This window comes from Eriocheir sinensis, unplaced genomic scaffold (genome assembly GCF_024679095.1).
Source record: "Eriocheir sinensis breed Jianghai 21 unplaced genomic scaffold, ASM2467909v1 Scaffold1546, whole genome shotgun sequence".
Lineage (NCBI taxonomy): Eukaryota > Metazoa > Arthropoda > Malacostraca > Decapoda > Varunidae > Eriocheir > Eriocheir sinensis.
The window spans coordinates 1-16270 of NW_026110902.1; the positions used below are offsets into that span (position 1 = coordinate 1).

General features: G+C 44.6%; 1 long non-coding RNA gene and 1 pseudogene across 1 annotated transcript; both read left to right on the top strand.

Annotated features, from left to right (window-relative positions):
- The first annotated feature begins 8378 nt into the window (after positions 1 to 8378).
- On the top strand, positions 8379 to 11467 carry LOC126990323 (uncharacterized; annotated as a pseudogene).
- A 95-nt stretch (positions 11468 to 11562) lies between these two features.
- On the top strand, positions 11563 to 12009 carry LOC126990322 (uncharacterized). The gene is made up of 2 exons (XR_007744212.1): positions 11563 to 11744; positions 11977 to 12009. It is a non-coding gene; the product is annotated as an uncharacterized LOC126990322 (long non-coding RNA).
- The last annotated feature ends 4261 nt before the right edge of the window (positions 12010 to 16270 follow it).

Sequence of the window (16270 nt, forward strand, 5' to 3'; positions counted from 1 at the left end):
TTCCTAGTAAATTCCCTCATGACTATGCTGAGCTCTACCATCGTACTTTGGATGCACTTGGTTTTCACAAAGACCATTTAATCGGAAAGGATATTTTCGGCAAGGGGGCAATGATTTGCACATTTGATTTGCGTGCTGAAAACTTGAATGATAATTTGCCCGTTGAAATGAATGGGGGTTAGCTTGAATCTAAGCAAGGGAGAAAACGAGAACCGTCTGTTGATACTGTTTGGCGAAACAGTGGGTATAATAACAGTTAATTCTGAAAGACGGCTGCAGTGTGATGTGCGCGCTTGAAGCGGCTGTGCGATGAACAACATGGAGATTGAAAGAGGATTGAGGGGGCACATAGGAAAGCAAGCCTTGTTTTTAGGCGTGTTATTGGCAGACGAGGTAAACTCTATACCTCGATATAGAAAACCTATAGTGTGCATCGTCAATACGCTACCAAGTTATTCTAAAGAGAAATGGGACACTGGATTTGTCTCTACTATGAACCGGGCATGGCAGTGTTCCTAGATAGTTATGCTCTCGATCCAAAATTATACTCTGATCATTTCAAATATATTGATTACCCCGGGCTCAGTATGTATAAAAATGCATTTCGACTTCAAAGCACGCGAAGCGATGTGTGGGGCTTATGCCATGTACTTTGCCTACAATGTTTCGCACTTGGGTGTAAGAGAAACTCTTAAAAAAATGTACAGCTCTCCATTCCTTCCTTCCTCAGCTCCCATTCCTTCCTTCCTCAGCTCCCATTCACTTCCCTTCCTCCAGCTCCCATTCCCTTCCCTTCCTCCAGCTCCCCATTCCTTCCCTTCCTCCAGCTCCCATTCCTTCCTTCCTCCAACTCTCCATTCCTTCCCTTCCTCCAGCTCCCCATTCCTTCCCTTCCTCCAGCTCCCATTCCTTCCCTTCCTCCAACTCCCCATTCACTTCCCTTCCTCCAGCTCCCATTCCCTTCCCTTCCTCACCCATTCCTTCCCTTCCTCCAGCTCTCCATTCCCTTCCTTCCTCCAACTCCCATTCCTTCCCTTCCTCAGCTCTCCATCCCCTCTTCCTGCTCCCATTCCTTCCCTTCCTCCAGCTCCCCATTCCCTTCCCTTCCTCAGCTCCCATTCACTTCCCATCCTCCAGCTCCCCATTCACTTCCTTCCTCCAGCTCTCCATTCACTTCCTTCCTCCAGCTCCCCATTCACTCCCTCCCCCATCCCCTTCCCCTTCCCTCCAGCCTCCATTCCCTTCCTTCCTCCAGCTCCCCATTCTTCCTTCCTCCAGCTCCCCATTCCCTTCCTCCAGCTCCCCATTCCCTTCCCTCCTCCAGCTCCCATTCCCTTCCTTCCTCCAGCTCCCCCATTCACCCTTCCTCCAACTCCCCCATTCACTTCCCCTCCTCCAGCTCCCATTCACTTCCCCTTCCTCCAGCTCTCCATTCACTTCCCTTCCTCCAGCTCTCCATTCCTTCCCTTCCTCAGCTCTCCATTCACTTCCTTCCTCCAGCTCTCCATTCACTTCCCTTCCTCAGCTCCATTCACTTCCCTTCCTCCAGCTCTCCATTCTTCCCTTCCTCAGCTCTCCATTCACTTCCCTTCCTCATTCCTTCCTTCGCTCCCATTCACTTCCTTCCTCCAGCTCCCATTCACTCTTTCTTCCCTTCCTCCAGCTCCCCATTCACTCTTCTCCAGCTCACAGCCCCTTTCCCTTCCTCCAACTCCCATTCCCTTCCCTTCCTCCAGCTCCCCATTCCTTCCCTTCCTCAGCTCTCCATTCCTTCCCTTCCTCCAGCTCCCATTCACTTCCCTTCCTCAGCTCCCATTCCTTCCTTCCTCAACTCCCATTCCTTCCTTCCTCCAGCTCCCCATCCCCTTCCCTTCCTCCAGCTCTCCCATTCTTTCCTTCCTCCAGCTCCCCATTCACTTCCTTCCTCCAGCTCCCCATTCCTTCCCTTCCTCCAGCTCCCATTCCTTCCTTCCTCCAGCTCCCCATTCTTCCCTTCCTCCAGCTCCCCATTCCTTCCCTTCCTCCAGCTCTCATTCCTTCCCTTCCTCCAACTCCCCATTCACTTCCCTTCCTCCTGCTCGCCATTCCCTTCCCTTCCTCCAGCTCCCCATTCCCTCCCCCTTCCTCCAGCTCCATTCCCTTCCCCTTCCTCCAGCTCCCCATTCACTTCCCTTCCTCAGTTCTCCATTCCCTTCCCTTCCTCCAGCTCGCCATTCCTTCCTTCCTCCAGCTCCCCATTCTTCCCTTCCCTCCAGCTCTCCATTCACTTCCCTTCCTCCAGCTCCCATTCCTTCCCTTCCTCCAGCTCCCCATCCCCTTCCTTCCTCCAGCTCCCCATTCCCTTCCCTTCCTCCAGCTCCCCATTCCTTCCCTTCCTCCAGCTCCCCATTCCTTCCCTTCCTCCAGCTCCCCATTCCTTCCTTCCTCCAACTCTCCATTCACTTCCCTTCTCCAGTTCTCCATTCCCTTCCCTTCCTCCAGCTCCCATTCCCTTCCTTCTCCAGCTCTCCCATTCCTTCCCTTCCTCCAGCTCCCCATTCCTTCCCTTCCTCCAACTCCCCATTCCTTCCTCCTCCAGCTCCCCATTCACTTCCCTTCCTCCAACTCCCATTCCTTCCTTCCTCCAGCTCCCCCATTCACTTCCCTTCCTCCAGCTCCCCATTCCCTTCCTTCCTCCAGCTCCCATTCCTTCCCTTCCTCCAGCTCCCATTCCCTTCCCTTCCTCCAGCTCCCCATTCCCTTCCTTCCTCAACTCCCCATTCCTTCCTCCAGCTCCCCATTCCTTCCCTTCCTCCAGCTCCCATTCCCTTCCTTCCTCCAGCTCCCATTCCTTCCCTTCCTCCAGCTCCCATTCCTTCCTTCCTCCAGCTCCCCATTCCTTCCCTTCCTCCAGCTCCCCATTCACTTCCCTTCTCCAGCTCCCATTCCCTTCCTTCCTCAGCTCCCCATTCCTTCCCTTCCTCCAGCTCCCCATTCCTTCCCTTCCTCAGCTCCCATTCCTTCCCTTCCTCCAGCTCCCCATTCCTTCCTTCCTCCAGCTCCCATTCCTTCCTTCCTCCAGCTCTCCATTCCTTCCTTCCTCCAACTCCCCATTCCCTTCCTTCCTCCAGCTCCCATTCTCTTCCCTTCTCCAGCTCCCCATTCACTTCCTTCCTCCAGCTCTCCATTCCTTCCCTTCCTCCAGCTCCCATTCCCTTCCTTCCTCCAGCTCCCATTCCCTTCCCTTCCTCCAGCTCCCCATTCCTTCCTTCCTCCAGCTCCCCATTCCTTCCCTTCCTCCAGCTCCCATTCCTTCCTTCCTCCAGCTCCCCATTCCCTTCCCTTCCTCCAGCTCCCATTCCTTCCCCTTCCTCCAACTCCCCATTCCCTTCCCTTCAGCTCCCCATTCCTTCCCTTCCTCCATCTCCATTCCTTCCCTTCCTCCAGCTCCCCATTCCTTCCCCTTCCTCCAGCTCTCCATTCCCTTCCCTTCCTCCAGCTCCCCATTCCCTTCCTTCCTCCAGCTCTCCATTCCCTTCCCTTCCTCCAGCTCCCCATTTCCCTTCCTTCCTCCAACTCCCCATTCCTTCCTTCCTCCAGCTCCCATTCCTTCCCTTCCTCCTGCTCCCCATTCCCTTCCCTTCCTCCAGCTCCCCATTCCTCCTTCCTCCTGCTCCCATTCCTCTTCCTTTCCTTCACATTCCTCATCTCCCACTTGCTCCCCATTCACGTTCCTCTTTCTTCCAACCACCTTCTTCCTCTTCCATTTGCCCCCATCCACCTCCCTATAGGTATTCCATTTTTTCCAGCTACCTTTTTTCTAACCTTTTCCATCCAAAAACTGAATAAGTATCGCTTTTTTTTCAAGACTTTTATTTTTTCACTCTTTCTCCATGACAAAAGTACCACTATTTATTTCCAAAGCCCATTTTCTTTCCACTCCATAAGTAAACAGTAAAAAAAGGCACTTGTCAAACACAATGCTAAATAGCTATAAAAACAAGCTATATTTTTACCGGAAGGCACGACATACCTTGCCTTGGACCGACTGTCAGGATCTACTGGGAAGAACCTGCTGGCCCTACCTACCGGCGCAATTGGCCAAGACGTAAAAAAAAAAAAAATAAAAAAAAAAATAAAAAATATATATATATATATATATATATATATATATATATATATATATATATATATATATATATATATATATATATATATATATATATATATATATATATATATATATCCATACCTACAAATTTATCTACTTTTTTTTTCATTTAACTACATTTTTATCTTATCTCCTTACAGTTCTATTTTCTTGGCAACTCTATCTCCATATAACTTTATCTTATCTTATCTTATCTCATCTCTATATTTATAAGTACTCATTTAACCTCCAGCCGATCAATCCTTAAACAATACATTAAATAAGTAATAAGATCATAGAACAAGAAAAGTAATAAAAATAGACTATGACAAATAAGTTAATGACGAGTAGGTACAGTATATAAGAACATAAGAACGTAAGGAGTCTGCAAGAGGCTGGTTGGCCTATACAAGGCAGCTCCTGTACACTCAACCCCACCTTACCTCACCATCCGTGGTTTTATCTAACCTCTTCCTGAATGTATCTACGGTATTGGCACCCACAACATGGCTCCCAGGCCTGTTCCATTCATCTACCACTCTTTTGGTGAACCAGTTCTTGCCTATGTCTTTGTTGAATCTGAATTTGTCTAACTTAAAACCATTGCTACGCTTCCTACCTGGCTCTTTTACTATCAAAATCTTATTGACATCCCTTTTATTAAAGCCCTTCATCCATTTATAGACTTCGATCAAGTCTCCTCGCAACCTTCGCCTTTCTAGAGAGTGTAGATTTAAATGCTTCAGCCTATCTTCATAAGGCAAGTTTCTCACCCCCTGAATCATCTTTGGCATCCTCCTCTGTACAGATTCTAACATCTTGATATCCATTCTATAGTAGGGGGACCAGAACTGAACTGCATAATCGAGATGAGGTCTAACTAATGCTAAGTAAAGTTTGAGGATGACTTCAGCGCTCCTATTGCTTACGCTCCTTGAGATGAAACCAAGTACTCTGTTTGCCCGATTTTTAGCCTGAATGCATTGAGCCCTAGGACGGAGGTCAGCGCTCACTAGTACTCCTAAGTCTCTCTCACGCCCAGACCAGCTTAGGAGTGTCATTTAAGGAGTAATTGTGTGAGGGATTATTCCTACCTACACTCAGAATGCTACACTTCCGACATTGAATTCCATCTGCCATTTCCCCCTTAATGATATAGTCTGTCAAGCTCATCCTGGAGAACGGTAGCGTCCCTGTCTGATTGGATTACTCTACCGATCTTGGTATCATATGCGAACTTTCTGACTTCACTACTATTTCCTTTTTCAAAGTAATTGATGTAAATAATAATATGCAGAGGACCCAGCACAGACCCTTGAGGGACTCCAACATCTTTTCTACAACTGATGTAAATGTAAATGTAAATGTAAATTCCATTGATTGGGCACATACCCAGAATTTACCGACATATTAAAGATATTGGTAACTGGACCACTGAGGACCTCCTTGCACTCTTTCAGAATCCGTGGGAATACTTTGTCCGGGCCCGGCGATTTATTTTCTTCAACCTACCAATCTCATTCTGGACTACTTGCCTGGTGATGATCACATCCCTCAACTTGTCGTTCTCTTCACCCTCATATACCTGAACTCTCTCCGGAATGGTTGTTAGATCTTCCTGCGTGAAAACTGAGAGGAAATAGTCATTCATCATTTGACTCATATCTTTCCATTCTCAACGAGCTCACCTGTGTTTGTTTTCAACGGTCAAATCCTGTCCCTTGTTTTCGTTCTGTACCTCTGTAAGCTGAGATATAACAAAGAAAATAATGTTATAGAAAGTAATGTTTGGGACAAATAGTATATACATAAACTTCGACAATGGTTCTTATTTAACAAGCAGCCAAGTCAAAAGTTGCTATAATGTTACTTGATTACTGAATTTGTTGAAGTACGTAGCAATATTTATGTAACTTTCTAAACTTAATGAACACCCCAAGAGACTCTAGTGAAACGAGAAAGTGTGTGTATGCCGTTTCATATCTTGTCCATGTAGGAGAGCACGTAACTTCTTGTAAAGCTTCTATATACGTATATCTTATGGACCATTAACCCGGTAGCAGCGACGGGACAAATTTGTGGCTTTACCGTGTAGCAGCGATTGTTATAGTAGGATATCAATGTATTATTATTATTATTATTTAGTATCACCACGAATTAGGCATACAATTGTCAATGGAAAAAACCCTCGACAGATAGATCACGCCACCTTATAGGAATGTCGTCCGTCAGTGTTTACCGTCTCAGTTTGTATACAAAGCATTTCATCAAGCTTGAGTCACCTTGACGTACGTGACCAATTGTAACAATTATTTTCCAACCTGTAACTCGTCACTCCTTCACGAGAGTCCGACTGACACACAACGGCAGTCGCTCTCGCTCCGACGCTCCTTGTACATAGGCTACGAATATATTCGCCTTAAGGAAGCTGAAGTCTTAATCAACGCCCTTTAAACGCCAACAGGTAACCCGTTACACGATAGGCCAAATTTCTGCCATGATATGAACCTCCCAAAATAGACGATGTATTCACTGATCACAAATGCGTTGATATATATTATGAAATGGCTTGTACTAATGATGTTTCTGTCTCATTATTTTGCTTAGATGGGACCTTTAACCTAACCTAACCTAACCTAAGAAACATGACCCCCGCAGCTACCGGGTTAAATGAAGTTTATACATAATTAAGTCAACAAAGCAGCAGTCTTACTCACCCATTGGTCCAGCACCCTCAGGCCCTCCACACAGCCGAGGCAGCTCACGGGCCGAATCGGAACGCACCCACGCCCTGGTCCTGGCCTGCTGCACGAGATCCACGGACGCCTGCATGTGGTCGGGAACCTGGTCCAAGAAGCGATCTGAAGGACTTCACCGAGGTCATGGAAGAGCTACGGGTCATGGTAGACGGCCCTGCAGCGACCCCGGCAGGCAGCGTGTGTACCGAGCCATGCAGGGAGGGGGAGGACAGAGCGAGGCTGGATGGGGGTGTCTGGAGGAGGCTGGAGGGATGGATAAGTGGGTCAAGGTCGTCGGTGAGTGTAGGCGGCCGGAAGGGGCACAAGGGGTATTTGGAGGGCCAGTACGGGGTCATGGAGACGGTGGAAAACTCAGGAAGACCAAACGAGGAAAAGGACTCGGAGGAAACAGCAGTGCCATTAGGAGCATCAGCAGCAGGAGCGGTAGCAGATGCCTTCGTCTCAGCAGCACCAGTAGTAGTAATGCTGGAGGACGTCGTGAGGAAGGAGGTATACGGGTAGCGGGGGAGGGAGTGGACCCACGGTAGGGCCTTGGGTAGCCGACTTGCAGGACTCTGGTTATTCCGCGCCAGGGAAGGGGGCGCTCTAGTCCTCCTCCTCCGCCTCGCTTCCGCCGTCATCTATCGACTTCGCTGTGGAAAGAAGACGACGTTAGAATATTGGTATGAAGTGATAGTGACAGGTACACACGGATCACACACTCACCCTGCAGCACACCTGCATGAACAAGCACACCAGCAGCGAGAGAGTCTAAATATTTGAATTAATGTCCGCCTATGTAATCATGTCTATATAAATATATAAAACACACACACACACACACACACACACACACACACACACACACATATATATATATATATATATATATATATATATATATATATATATATATATATATATATATATATATATATATATATATATATATATATATATATATATATATATATATATATATATATATATATATATATATATATATATATATATATATATATATATATATATATATATATATATATATATATATATATATATATATATATATATATATATATATATATATATATATATATATATATTGCATATATATATATATATATATATTTCTATATATAAAAATATATGTGTACATATATATATAACCATGCAAAAAAATGTTGCAAAAACATTTGCAATGTTTCAGAAAATTTGTTATAATTCACCACACGGATAAATTTTGGGGCAATTTGCGATGCTTGAAGAATTTGGGGCAATTGGCGATAGCTATCACTTCCATAGCATTTATATGCAAGTATTAAAGACACCACAGCATTCTGAAAGTGGGGCAGATTACAACTGGTGTGGGGGCAATTGAGGATCGCTACCCGATCGTTTATTGCCCCCACACCGATCGTAATATGCCCCATCCCTATTCTATTTACCCCATTATGATCGTCAATTCCCCATGTTACTTAACCTTTTTCTAGGTTTCAGAAGTTGTGAAAATGGTGCGAGATTATGTTAAGAAGGCTAAGCCATATAATGATGCCACCTTAAACTCGACCTGGAAGAAATTGCAAGTGGTGTTGCAATTAAGGAAGCATCGAGGAAGCACAAGATTGGGTATGGAAAGCTATGGAGTGAACATAAGAAGCACCAGGAATCTGAGGACTACCAACCTACAACGCACACAGGCAAAGAGTGAGTACAAATATAATTTAGTACAATAAAGCCATTGTCACAGATGCATAAGATTCACGTTCGAGTCAGAGACGAATGCGAAATTACCATTTTACACTGTTTAGTTTCAAAGTCTCTCATAAGTTTTGTTGTGTCTGTTTACCGTAGGAGTACATTTTCTGGGTTAGGCAGCAGTTTTATAGTTTCTGCTCAATCAATTTTAAACTCAATAGCTTTAAAACTACATTGATTTCCATATTTTGTTTTCTTTGTTTGCAGGGAAGGAAGGTTGCACTGTCCGCTGAGATGGAGGCAGAAATATTGAGATGCGTGAAGATCATGGAGCAAATGAATGCCTCCTCCCATTGCTGAACTCCAATCTCTCATACATGACTACCTGGAATTCAACCAATGTGTCACGCCTTTCAAAGACAATCGGCCAGGAAGGGACTGGGTGAGCAGTTTCTTGAAGCGCCATGGGCTCACATTAAAGAAAGGAGGCATGATGCAGCTGGCGAGGAAGAGTGTCACGTCAGACCCATTCGTTGTCTACGGATTTTACGACAAGTTAGGAAGCTCTTCGATGAAATGGGACTAGCAGACAAGCCTAGTTCCATCTTCAATATGGATGAGACCGGTTTTCCTACAGACCCATCAAAGGCCAAGACCATCGGCACAAAAGGGTGAAAACAGTAAGGATTACACATGGTGCCAACAGGCAAAACATCACTGTGTTAGCTACCTGCTGCGCCGATGGGACTGCACTACCACCTTTGATTGTATTCAAAGGCAAGAAGATGCAGACTACCTGGCGGGGTGATAATGCTTTGCCAGGAACTCAATATGCTGTGACTGATTCTGGGTGGATGACCACCTCTGTCTTTGAGGACTTCTTCGAGTCTTTTGTAGAAGTAGTGAAAGGGAGAGGGCCAATTCTGGTGGTGCTATATGGTCACCTGAGCCACACATCCTTACGTACAGTAGATTTGGCAGTGAAAAACAACATCACCATCTTGAAGTTGCCACCTCATTGTACCGACCTCCTCCAGCCCTTGGATGTGGCTTGTTTTGCTCCCTTGAAGTCGTACTACGACTCCAAGTTGCTGGAGTATACTCAAAGTACAGGAGGCCGTGAGAACCTTCGTAAGGATCTCTTTGTGAACATGTTGTGTTCAGTTTGGAACACTGGGTTGTCAAAGGAGAACATTGTGGCAGGTTTCCGAGCAACTGGTATCCATCCCCTAGATAGGGTGAAGTATAACACTTCAAGGCTCGATACAATAAAGCTCAAAACCTATGATGACTGGGTGTCTGCAGGAAAGCCCACTGATGACGATGACCAGCCAATCCTGCCCACTGCTCGTACCCAGTCCCTAGACATACCTCCTCCTCCTGCACCTGAAGATGATGAAACCCCAGCAGCATCTACACCTACTGCTTCAACACCTAAGCGAACAGCCACTGCTTCTACATCCACGGATTCTCAAACAGCCCCCTCACAGGAATTGAAGAAGTACACGGACCAACAGCTGGTGGATGAGCTACTGAGCAGGGATGAGGCTGCATTGAGTCTCTTCTTCAAATGTCTCGTCTCAAGCATCTCTCAGCATGGTAAGAAACTTCCCCCAGCTTCCATAGAGGCTGTCCTACACTCCAGAGGACGTCGTGCTACCCCCCTCACAAAAAAGAGGAGAGTCATTCCCATGAGTTGCTCTGTAATAACTGATGAGAAGTGCCGCCAAAAGATTGCAGAAATGAACGAGTCTAAGGCAAGACCTCGGAAGAAGGGAGCTCCTACTCAAACTGAGAAGTCTACGAAGGAAGCACCAAAGAAAAAGGCAACAGGGAAGAAGAGAAAGTTGAAAGAGGAGGAGGATGAGGACTCGGACTCAACAGTTGTCTCCAGTGTCGCAATGACTGAAGCTAACACCTCCAGTGATTTATCTCTGGAGGATCTGCTGAAGATGACCTTGAAGAGGTGCAAGACGACCTTGAGGAGGCTACAGAAGTGAGAATGGAGGAGGTGACACAACGAAGAAGAGACAGAAGCCAGAAGAGGAGAGACAGAAGACAGACGAGACGAGACAGAAGACAGAAGAGAAGAGACAGATTACAGAAGTGACAAGGACAGAGATTATAGGCATGATGAGGCCACAGCAGATGGAACAGAGGCGGTCACATCAAAGAATGGTAGGCCTACCATTGAAGACGCAGACACCTATAAATATGTCGCAGTGTACTTCTCGCACCCAAAGCCTCAGTACTTCTGGGGGAAAATTCTTAAGGTATTTTCAAGTGACGAAGAAACTGAAGTGACGCAGGTGGAGGTCGATTTTTTGCAGAAGAAAGCGATCTCCAGTGACCCTTCAGCATGGACCTGGGCTGAGAAGACGGTTAAAGAGGTCCTAATCATTGACACCAAATTCATCGTGTTTGGGCCTCTGGTCCCTGACGTAAAGAACATATTCCGCTTTCCAGATGTTCAGGCCATGGCCTCTCTTCGAGAATTTGAACAGAGGGATGATTAAGGAAGAAAACACTATAAGGAAGAAAAACACTTTTATTTCTCCTAGAAAAACACTTTTAATTCTCCTAGAATACATTATGTATCAGCTTTAAGGCCAGGCTAAGTAAGCTAGCCTTGTAATGTGGGCTATATCATCTTTGTTTTTTGTTTGAATATATTTAGTTGATAATTTCTGTCTTTATCTATCCTATAGTATGCCAAATTACCTTCAAATAAACGAATTACAGACCGATAGTTAATTGCCCCACGAAAATCGTCATTTACCCCACTGGGGCAAATGGCGATTGCACCACTAAATTCGATCTCTATTTAAAACAACAAGATTTTCAAAATCTTTCAATACGGGGATAGAAGCATAATGTATCAACACACTGTGTGGTACCTAGTTTGTTTTTCAATTATTATTGTTTTATTTTTTGTGTGCAATAGAGCTGCCTCCTTTGTTGTAAAAAAAAAAAAATAAATAATAGAAATATAAAAAAAATGGAAAAAGAACAGAATAAACATCGAAAAAGAAAAGCAACAGAAATAAATGAACATCAAGAAAAGAGAAATACAAAGAAACATCATCCACCTTTCGGTCCCAAACAACATCACCAAAATTATGGATGGGTCTCTTCTGGGAGGAAAGCGGCTCATCCAGACCAAGGAACATCAACAAAAGGTTGATAGGAAAAAATAACAACAAAAAGCATCAATAAGAAGTAAAAGAAAAAGAACAGGAAAACATCGAAAAAGAAAACTAAAGCAATAAAAAGAACGAAAAACACGACATCAAGAAAATGAAATAAAACAAACATCATCCACCTTTCGGCCCTAACAACATCTCCAAAATTATGGGTGGGTCTCTTCTGGGAGGAAAGCGGCTCACCCAGACCAACGAACATCAACAAAAGGATGATAGGAAAAAAGAACACCAAAAAAGAAAACCAACACCGGGAAAACACAAAGGAAAAAAGAAAGAAAAAGAAAACAAATAGAAAAAAGAAAAGAAAGAAAGAAAAGGAAAAAGAAACAACAAAATAACAAAAAAAAAAAAATAATATAAATAAATAAATAAATAAATACAGAATATAGTAAAATTAACTAACTGACTCTAGCTGCTTAACTAACTATCAAACTATCTATTTAAGTAACGTACCTAACTGACGGTAATACAGCTGTTTGACTACCCATTAACAAACAAACAAACAAACCACTTAACGATCTAACATGGATAGTGAGGTAAGGTGGGATTAGACTTACAGGAGCTGCCTTGTATAAACCAACCGGCCTCTTGCAGACTCCTGACGTTCTTATGTTCTTTTACGTTTAATAATATGGCCCTTAAACCCCATTCACACCTGTACTAATACCTGACTGGTTGGGTGACTCTTCTACCTCTGCCTGCCTCCTCCTGCTACTGTCTCCGCTATCAGCACACAATCTACGCTCCCCATAAAACCCACCTAACCTAACTTAACCTTCCTGTATATCCCTTCACACCTGTGCTAATACCTGGCTGGATGGGTGACTCCTTCTACCTCTGCCTGCCTCCCTAATGTTACTCCCTCCGCTATAAGCACAAATCTTCCCTCTCCCATAAAACCCACACCTAACCTATCCTAACCTTCCTGTAAACTCCCTTCACACCCGTACTAATACCTGGCTGGTTGGGTGACTTTTTCTACATCTGCCTGCCTCTTCCTGTTACTGTCTCCGCTATCAGCACACAATCTTCCCTCAACCATAAAACCCACACCTAACCTAACCTAACCTTCCTAACCTAAGCTTACTGTATACCCCTTCATACCTGTGCTAATACATGACTGGCTCACTTCCCTACATTCAACCACTAACACCTCACCCCCCCACACACACACGCATAAAACTATCAAACCCTCATTTAAAACAATATATCAAACACTCACAAGAAAAAACACTAGGACGCAACACTGTATAAGGCAAAGATGATGGTGGGAAGAGGGGTAAAGGGGGGTGGGAGGTCGCACGATAACCTACGCATTACCCCGGCGCGCTCCTCCGTCCCCTTGGCTCGTGACTCCGCAGGTAACAGCAGACCCCTCAGCCGGCGACACAGGACCGATTGTGACACGCAGGTTACCTCAGTTTACCTTTCCCAGGCATACCCATTTCACTGACCCACGCGTGAGGAGGAGGAGGAGGAGGATAAAAGAGCAAGGGAAAAAGACGACGAGGTAGAGGTCAAGAAAGGGGAGCTAGCGAGAGGGAGAAAAAAGAGGAGGAGGAGGAGGAGGAGGAGAAACCCAACGTGGCGGGTAAGGTAATGTAGGCTGCGGGGTCAACTAAGCTCTGCACCATTATGCCCTATTTTCAGGAGTAAAAAAAGTCCTTGAAATGGATTTTCAAAGCGTTTCCATGACTGTTGAAGGTTTGTAGAAAAGATATATGAAGAGATAGTGATGTTTCATAAAGTAGATTATAAGATACTGGCACGGACATGAAACGAATCTTTACCCCGAAATGTTTAAGAATATGGCTCCTTATGGTCTTACGAGTATAGAGGTTTTGCAGTGACGTCACGAAATAGCGTCGTCTGCACCTTGTGCGTCGTCTGCAGACCCGCTGGTGGTCACCTACCCAGCAGAGTGAGCAGACGGACCACGTGTGCCCCCTCCCTAAGTCACTACCCGCGGGCAAATGGCAGGAACTTTAGCATCATTTGTGTTAAGTGTTAAGATCGCTTGGGAATGCTGCGAAGCTAAGATACATCGAACAAATCAGTGCTTTTGGAGGAGGAAAATGGTAGACTGGCTGTCTAGCTGGCTGGCTGACTGTCTGGCTGGTCGGATGACTGGCTGTCCCTCTGCCTGGCCGATCTCCTGTTGCTGACCAGTGATGCCCAGGTAGGCAGCACAGGCAGTCAAACAGGAGAGGGCAAGTGACGACAGGTGAGGGCAGGTGACGGCAAGTCACCTTACACTACGCACTCTTGGTCACTTCCCTGCGTACACTTATATACTCCACCCAGCACTGAGCTCTGTCCCTCTGTGCATTTTGCCTCCACTGAGTTTCCTTTCCTATTTTCTTCCCCTGCTTGAGCGCCGCCATGCGTGTTTACCTCCGCCAGCTTGTTTACCTCCGCCAGCTCATGTAAATCCCGTTCAAGAGTAATCCCCCGCCACACAATAAGCTAGGGGACCCGGGACAACACCTACATGAGTGATAGCTCATGTAATAATCTGATAAGTTTTGCCTGTAATATATCTTTGACAAAATGAGCACTACAGAGTCGAGGTGAAGCAGACGGCCGCCAGTTCTCCCTCCTCATAGCTGTTATCCACTTCCCCCACTGTCATGATTTTATTATTCAAGAAATAGGCTGTGGAAAAAAACGCGGGAATCCCCGCCATTTTGATTGAGAGAGCGGGAAGATGCATCACTAGAAGTCGGGAGCAGAGCGATATTTCAAATCATATTCGTTATTACTGCCATAGCTGAGCTATGTGTGGGATGCATGGCCCACTATTACTTACTGCATGTGTTAGGTTATTAATAAATAATAATCCATAGCCGTAGGGCGTTTAGCATAAGTGTTATGCAGAAAAAACGAGATGTCAGTGTGGCGAGACCTGACATCTTCTCCGCGGCCGGGGCGCTGAGCCTTGTGGGTCTTGCCGCTCCCCGCAGCATTCTTCCACCCAGACTCCAACGCAACTAGACGTCCCTCTACTTGTTACTTGTTACTTGTGTTTCTTATTTATCTGGTCCCACTTCCGCCGAAGCGCTCTGCAAGACCCACATATTTTAATTCATTAAATTTTCAATAATGATAACAGCTTATATGCCATGTTAATTGTCAATGTTTCCATGTCATAGCAGTCAGAGAACAGAAAAGTTTTTTGTTCTTTCTTAAATTTGGAGAGATCCTCTGTTCTTCTAATGTCAGGAGGGAGCTTATTGTACAGACTTGGGGCGGCAGAACTGAAAGCGCGCAATCCAACATTTGAAGAGTACCGCGGTTCATGAAGTGTGATTCCAGTAGTGGCTCGGCTAGTGTTAATGCCTTTACCTGGCTGTATTTCGTGTAATAATTCTCCCAAATACGGTGGACGGCCAGTAATCAAAGCTTAGTGTGTCTAAACACATAACTTAAATACTATCCTTGCTTTTATTGGCAACCAGTGGAGCTCTATCAGAACAGGAGTAATTCTCTCTCGTGGTGGAATTCCTTTGATTAATCTCGCTGCTCTATTTAAGACCATCTGTAATTTCCTTAATTGGAGCTTTGGCAGGTTATAGTAGATTGAGTTGCAATTATCCACTCTTGATATAATACTGTTAATCACCAATTTCTTGATAGAATCTTCATCCAGGTATTTCATGATAAAAGCAATATTTGTAAGGTGATATCCGGCAATCCTTACGACATTATTTATCTGACATTTCAGTGTCAAATTGTAATCCAACAACACTCCCAAGTCACGAACACTTTCAACAACATGAATTTTATTACCACTTATAATCATGTTACCGTCACCAAAATAACGTAGAGTGCCCTTCTTCCCACAAGCATGAATTCAGTCTTATCATCGTTTAATTTCAATTGCTTATAATCCATCCAGTCCTTGACTGAATTAATAACACTATTGATCTTAGCACTTGTATTTTCAATATCAGTGATGGAAAAGTAGAACTAGGTGTCATCAGCAAACACCTTGAATCCTACATCATGTTGTTGTAGTATCCTGAATAAACTAATTGTGTATATACAAAATAAAATAGGTCCCAGCACACTTCCTTGTGGAACTCCTCTTGTCAGAGCTTCATATGAAGAAAAACAATTTCCAATTTGCACACAATAATTTCTGGTTTGTAAATAACTCTCAAGATACTTTAACGCATTGTCTACCACTCCAATGCTCCTTAAATCTTTTACAAGCAATTCATGAACAACCGTATCAAATGCTGCACTAAGATCTAGAAGAACCAATATAGCACATTTACCCCATCCATCATTTCAAGTAAATCATTAACAACAGAACAAATAGTAGCCTCAGTAGAAAATATTGGCCTATATGCAGACTGACTATCAGGCAAGACATGGACCTTCTCCAAGTGTTCCATCAACTCTCAATAATTGCATACTCTAATAACTTAGACAAAAAGGCAAATTTGATACTGGTCTATAAGAGCTTACATTTTGATAATCAAGTTTTCCCTTTAAGA